This window comes from Staurois parvus, unplaced genomic scaffold (assembly GCF_062004578.1).
Source record: "Staurois parvus isolate SC_StPar_1 unplaced genomic scaffold, SC_StPar_1.0 ptg000498l, whole genome shotgun sequence".
NCBI lineage: Eukaryota > Metazoa > Chordata > Amphibia > Anura > Ranidae > Staurois > Staurois parvus.
Genome location: NW_028318294.1, coordinates 10719862 through 10727846, shown reverse-complemented (window position 1 = coordinate 10727846; position 7985 = coordinate 10719862).

Below are 7985 nucleotides of genomic sequence, written 5' to 3'. Positions count from 1 at the left end.
ACACAGAATGGCGTTGCTACGCGATGACGTCACACATACCAGCTATAATGGTGTGAACCTCCTGCGCTTCTACCTACAATAAATACAAATAACAGAGAGAAGCTGCTAACATCCAATCATATACCAAATGATCAAATAAATGAGATAAGAAAGAAATGATGCAGCGCTACTCAAATTCAATAGATCACATATTATGAACTAATATAGGCATAATATAAAAAATGTGAAAACAATATAGAGTGATACAACCACTTTGTTCACTTCTGGATCCGGAGAGGATCAGGTCACTGTCAGACATTTGAAAGATCCCATGTGGATCAAGTCACATTTATGTTCTTTGCACATTGTGTCACTCTATATTGTTTTCACATTTTTTATATTATGCATATATTAGTTCATAATATGTGATTTATTACACATACCAGCTTCACCCAACATGTTTAGTCGAACCGACGTCTTCAGGGGAATAGACTGTGAATAGACTTAATATTTTTGTCTGCAGGAGCCTGTAAACCATTTCACCAGCGATCAGCAGATCATTGGTGCCATGCAGGTCTCCTGCAGATCTGTCAGCATATCTGCTTGCCTGTACGGGATGTATGAGTAAGCAGATATACTGAAAGGAAGAATGAATGCACTACCATGGTGCTTCACAGTGCCATGGTAGTTCAATGAGGACTACAAGCTGACAGCCGCTAAGGCTGCTGGGACTTGTAGGCTCTCATTCACAGATGACTGTGAATGAGTGATGCGCCGTATGGGCAAAGCCCCGCACGGCCACTTTTTAAAAAAGTGACATCTAGAGAGGGGGAGAAGATCACCCACTAGCTGGCAAAGCAGGGACCGAGGGGAGTGGGGGCCGGTCTGATAGTAACATGTTGCATGGGTGTAACATGTAACATGTTATGAAAGGTGAACTTATCCTTCAAGGATAAACTTAGAAAACCTATCTTGTTTGTAACCCGGGGCTGCCTGTATTTATATAAATATATATATATACGACTCGACTACTGCAACTCCCTCCTCACTGGCCTGCTTCGCCGCTGGCTATCCCCGCTTCAGTCCTGAATACGGCTGCCAGACTCATTCACCTTTCCAACCGCTCCAACTCCACCACCCCCCTCTGCCAATCCCTCCACTGGCTTGCGATTGCGCAACGGATCAAATTCAAAATCCTAACACTGACGTACAAAGCCGTCCACCATACTGCCCCGAACTACATCACTGACCTAATATCCAAGTACCGCCCAACACGTACCCTCCGCTCCTCACAAGACCTCCTTCTCTCTAGTTCCCTAGTCTCCTCCTCCCATGCCCGCCTCCAGGACTTCTCCAGGGTGTCACCCATCCTCTGGAACTCCCTGCCCCAACCCATCAGATTATCACCTACTCTCCTCTCCTTTAGGCGCACCCTGAAAACCCACCTCTTCAGGGAAGCCTACCCCACCCTCTGCTAACCTGCCGACCTCCTCCACTCTTCCTACCACTCCATCCCCCACAGCTATCTCCTCCTGTACCACCATCCCCTCCCTCCTAGATTGTAAGCTCCAAAGAGCAGGGCCCTCAATCCCCTCATGTTTTGCATTGTATTGGTATTGTTCTGTCACATGTTCTGTCCCCCTTTGTAATGTACAGCGCTGAGCGAACTATTGGCGCTTTATAAATACTGTATAATAATAATATATATATATTTTTTTTTTCTGCAACATTCTTACTATTTTCTTATTCCTTCTGTTTTCTATTCATGGACCCTTTCAGATGACAAACACGCACTGAACATAACCCTCTCATGTTGTTTGCCGGTGACGTCATTAACATTTAGTCAGAAAAACTATGGCTGAGGAAATACAAACCATTTCAAAGCTTCTCTCAGCTGTGTGTGAGAAATACAGAATAAGCTAATCCAGGCACTGAATATTGATTCAAGTAATGCATTGTAGTGTGACTTTTTCTTATCTGCTTCCATTATGAGGAAGGATAGTTAATGGATTTTGCTGCACTTTGAAAAATAGCAGCATTTGTTTTCACAGTGTACCTGCAGCTTCATCTTAGCAGCTTCACAGGTATGTAGCTTTTAATATCTATTTATATAGCGGACGGCTATTTAAAATCAAACCCTGGCTTATTTCATCCTCATTAAGCCAAGCTACATCCTAATTAGGCCAGGCCATGCTCACTTTACCCAGTCGCACTTCTCTTGATGTCCAAATATTGAGGCTGTTTTGCTAAAGATGGGGCCTGCAGCATTGAGATATTATAAAAGTGAGCGTCTGGGCATTGACCGTGAATAGGAATGTTTAGAGGAAAAGCACATGTAATAACCATATAAGCAAAGCCCACATCAGACCCCCAACTTGTGGAAGGGGAGCAGCAAGGTATTGTACAGGATGATGGGGATGGGTCCTGGATGGCAGGTATATTTCTCCTCTATTTGGGTTGTGGTCCCTTTAAAGATGGGGGGTAAAGTCATTGTTGAGTACTCAGTGGTTTTCACCCATGCAGGGTGAGGGGTTCCATGAGAGTATAAAAAATACAGTGAGCGCTCCAATGGTCAGCAGCTGAACATTCAAGTAAAACACATAAAAGTCCCAAAAATATATATATGAAGAAAATGCAGCGCTGTGTGATGTTACTATATTGCGGGCAGATATAAACAATAAATGAAACCAAAGCAAATGAATAAATAAATCAATAAATAAATAAATCACAGTCCAGTAATGGTGCTCGCTGATTCCCAGTGCAAAAGTTAGAAATGCGCACTAACCGGAAACGTATTAATAATACGCATGTGTATATGATATCATGGAGATTCCCCTCTCTTTTCTGGTCTGGTAATGGGCAGGAGCTGAAGATAGTAGAGATGAAGCACCCTCATGTGGCGAAATGGAGGTCCAGCGGGTCACAGAAATCCTTACAGAAGTGTGTGAAGTGGAAAATTCCTCCTCTCAAAGGCTGCTGCAGGGATCAAACTGGGTCTGCAGAAGCCTTTAAGATTAAAGATGGCCGCCGGGCCTCCACGTGGCACCTGCGGCGTAGTGTCAATGGCGTCCTGGGCTCCATGGTTACTAGTTGATGAGGAGAGGACTGTTTTTTAGTACTCTTTTTAGTACTCTCCAGATTTGTACTTCCTCATTAGGGACCCGGAATTTCAGAGGTTCAAAGAGTTTTGGGAGGAAAGAACCTCAAATGCCTTGGACTTTGGTTACAGGCTTTTGATTACAGGGACTTTGGTCCTGAAGGGAATAACCCAGGTACAGAAAAGGAAGAGGAATCAGTCGGCACCTGTCTGTGAAGAAGAAGGATGGACACATGAACTGAGCCAAGGTTGGTGAACTGCTAAAACCTCCTCTTTGGGACCCCTGATGCAGACGGGAAAGGTGCAAGGACACACCAGGAGCACAGCACAATGGCAGTTGAAAGCGTCCTCCCCCACACACACACATAAGGCAATGGAAGGGATTCATGCAGACCATACAAAACAAAATGTATTTCCAAGCACACTTACCAGTTAGCCAGGAAAAAAAACTTTAAAGTAAACCTACTCTTACAAGAAATCTGAGAGTAGCAGTCAAGCACAGACGCCGAAAGAAACTCACATACAGGGTTCAAAGCCAAGGAGTCCTTAACCATATGTAATCTCAATGCAGATCAAATTTGGATATGTTTCAGGACCAGGGGCGGACTGACAACTCATGGGGCCCCCGGGCAATAGGGGATCATGGGGCCCCTGTGTCCTTGCCCAAACTCAAAAAAGCCTATGAAAAATGTACCAGGGGCATCTCATGGGGCCCCCTACTGACCCTCCCAAATGGTCAGTCCGCCCCTGTTCAGGACACCTTGAAAGTCCCCAAATCCAAGGCACTGTATGTGCAAGCACCAATATCCAGCTTGCAAAGTCAGTGCTTCAACAAATCCTTTTACAGGAGTTGAGGAATGCAGGGGGATCAAATGGGGGAGGAGGTCATGAGTTTTACCTCTGGACCTGGACAATGCCATTTGAAAATGGAATGCCAAGGGATTGGGAGCTCACAGTGAACTCAGGCAGGTAAAATAAGATTCTCAGTTTAGCATCATAGGATTAACAGAACACAGGTTTTATGTGTGGGTAAAATCTATAAACATTTGTTTTGAAAATGTTTTTTTTTAATACCCACATGTACACTTTATCCTTTAAAGGAACCAGCCAAAATATAAATATAATATCTATCATTGCTGATTTGTTTATGAAAGTGCCTACTCCAGGGCTGTTAGCTTTATCCCTCTTAGGGTTTTTGGGTTATATAACAGGTGTGATACGTGTAAAGGATTAGGTTTAAGGGTTAGGACAAGCGTAGGCTCCACTTACATCTGTGCATTCTGGTGCAGTGTGTTAGCATGCCACTTGTTGAAGTGCATTGCGTGATGGCATCCCATTCAAATTATGGACTTACAGTTTAGACCAACAGAAAGAGCTCCAGACAAATGTCATAAAGGAGTCCAAAAAAGTTATAAATGACTTGCTAAACACCCAATAGGTTTTCGAAGCGAAACAGGCTTCCCCTTCATAAAGGATTAATGTTTGTATGTCTAGGTGCCACAGGAGGACCCATCAAAATTTTCCTGTGGGGCCCCATCATCTTTAGTTATGTCTAGGGATAAGCATCATTGACGTAACATGTTTGTCACAAGCATATCCCTCCCTTTGTTACATACTGAAGGACAGGGAATGCGCTGGCCACGGTTGTTGGGCACTAATTTGGTTGGAGTGACATCTTGCTTCTATGTTTGGTTCAAACCTAGGTTCCCATGCTCATCCCTAATTACATATTTCTGATTGCATAAGCAGTAATTGTTTAAATAGAAATATGATTTGTTTTTAATATAAGACCCACTGGATAGGATGAGTCTTTGCCTCAACCTTCTCAAGAACCTCAGCTCCTCTGACACACCAGGTTGAGTGTACAAACTTAAAATATCACTGAAAGTAACACGTAGTTTTTATCCAGTATTAGTAAAGGCAAACTTAATATATTGTCACCCAATATGGTTGGTAACTAGGCAATCAAAATGAATTACCAATGTTAATAACACAATTTAGCATATAAAATGATTAACGGTAAGGACTAGGCATAAGATTACATTTGGAATCCAGAGCAGCATAAACAGTTGCAAGATCTTCTCAAGTGCAGCAGTGAGCAATAGTAAAGTAAACCTTTGCTGAAACCATACTACCAGAGTGCATTTATGACATGCTGCTAGTCCTATAATGACTGGGTATATGCTGCCGAAAAGAAAAGTAGGATGGTCACGGGGGTAATGATTATTACAGGTGGAGGAGTCTTTTGAAATATTCTTCTGCCAGCCCTTTAAGAGCATCAGTGCACTTAGCAACAGTCTCAGTTAATCTGCATACTGTATAGGTACAGTACAGGTGCAGTATAGTCTCAGCATAGGTGCAAGGTAGATGTCATTCAGATAAATTGATTAGTACTGCATGGACCCTAAAAACCTTTTCCTTCTAATATTGTATGTTAGTGTAAATAAAAAAAAGTATCATGGACAGTACTCAATTGTGTTTGTGACATGTTAATGTTAATGTAATTTCAAAACAGATTCCAGGAGACAGGCAGTTACTCTAGGAGAGCTGAACAGGGCTGTAGAAGATCCTTACCCCATCAGCAGGACCGATATCTGCAAGGAGGAAAAGGATGAGCACTGCCAGAGCCCTACAAATTGACCTCCAGCAGGCCAGTGGTGTGAATGTCTCTGACCAGACAATCAGAAACAAACTTAATGAGGGTGGACTGAGGGCTTGATGTCCTCTACTGGGTCCTGTGCTCACTGCCCGGCACCATAGATCTCGATTGGCATTTTCCATTCAACACTGGAATTGGCAGGTCCGTCACTGGGTCTGGAGACTCCAAAGAGAACATTATGCTGCCTGTAACATCGTTCAGCATGACCATTTTGGTGGTGGGTTAGTAATGGTCTGGGGAGGCATATCCATGGAGGGATACACATAAATCTACAGGCTAGACAATGGCACCCTGACTGCTATTAGGTATCGGGTTAAATTCCTTGCACCTATTGTCAGACCCTACAGTGGGTCCTGGGCTCCTCCTAGTGCATAACAATGCCCGACCTCATGTGGTGAGAGTATGCAGGTAGTTCCTGGAGGATTAAATAATTGATACCATTGAATGGCCCCCACGCTTGTCTGACTTAAATCCAACACCTCTGGGATATCATGTTTTGGTCCATCCGATGCCACCAGGTTGCATCTCAGACTGTCCAGGAGCTCAGTGATGTTCTGGTCCAGATCTGAGAGGAAATACCAAAGGACACCATCCGTCATCTCATTAGGAGCATGCCCCAACGTTGTTAGGCATGCATACAAGCACGTGGGGGCCATACACACTACTGAGGACCATTTTGAGTTGCTGCAATGAAAGTTCAGCAAAATGAACTAGCCTGCGGCATGATTTTTCACTTTGATTTTCGGGGTGTCTTTGAATTCAGTCCTCTGTAGGTTGATAATTTTCATTTCCACTAAACTATGGGGCATCCTTACGTCCCTAACACATTACCCGTCCATATCAGTATAAATATCCAGCAGGAGATTTTTCCCCATTGAGATATGATGTGTTTTCAAAGTATTCCTTTAATTTTTTTTAGCAGTGCATTTAAATCTACAGCTTTTAATAAAATAATACCTGGTTATCCTCATCATACATTAAGCAATCTAATACATTATTTAAATCTTGGATGTTTACATTACACCTGCTGAATGATTTAGTGAAGGGGCACACCCACCCCCTCTCTGTCTTTAGCTCACAGTGCCCCTTATGGATCCTTATTACAAAGTGTAATTGAAGCATCTTGTATTAAATGAAATAAAGATTTTATACAAGTAACAAAAAAATAACGACTAGACTATAATAATAATAATAATAATAATAATCAGAAAACAGTATAAACCCAAACAATTATAGCTTCTTTTTAAATATATTATTTAAGATCATATCTTGAAAAACAGGATTAAATGTGGAATTTTCCTCTAAAGCAATTTTCTGTTCCTTGTCAGGTCCCCAAGATGTCTTATAAAACATCAGCGTGAGTAAAGGACAGATGTTGGACACCATATGTCTTGAACAGTCTAATTAAAGTACTTAGAGATTACTCACAGATATTAGCATATGCAGATTTAAAGGGCAACCCTTTTATGGTTTGTATGTTGGCTGGTTGAACCTCCCTGTGGTTTCCAGCTATATGACACAGAGATGTGAGGCTGAAAAGAATGAATTACTTAAAAATAGTCTATGAATAAGTTGGATCATATATTATTGACTAGCAGTTTTGTAGAGTTTAACTGAATTGGCCTGATTAAAAGGGGTCCTGATTTATATTTTATGGGACATATTTACTCTGACAGTTTAGTTTACTTTCATACCCAAATTGATGCTTTTCAGTGCTGCATTTGGCATTGTCATTTTAACATAAGACTTGGGTTCCGCTGCCTAAAGTGGAGCTTCACGTAAAAAGGAAGTCCCTATTATCCTTCTCTGCCTCACCTCCTGTATCACTAGTGGACTTTTTTGTTAATTTCTGGAAATCAGTGCCTATTTATGGCAGGTACCTAGGAGAACAGAACGGAAGTTGACCCCCCCCCCCCCCCTTTGCTGACAAATCACATGCCCCAGAAGGTTTGGGGACCAATCAGAAGGTGCAAAAAAGCTGTACAAAAAGATGGCAACTACCCCAATTTATGACTAACCTTTGCAGTAAGGTGCACATGAAAGGGCAAAGCACATCACAAACATAAATTTCCCAGCACACTTACAAACTAGTCTGCAAACAAACCAAATTGACCCTGTCAAACAATTCACAATAAAACTGAGGATTTTGTTGCACACATTTGCAAATATATGCAGAAGCCACAGTGTCCACATCTAGGCTCCTCTATATACTGCTGCCTAACCATAGATTTTGTGAGAGTCTCCAAGCTG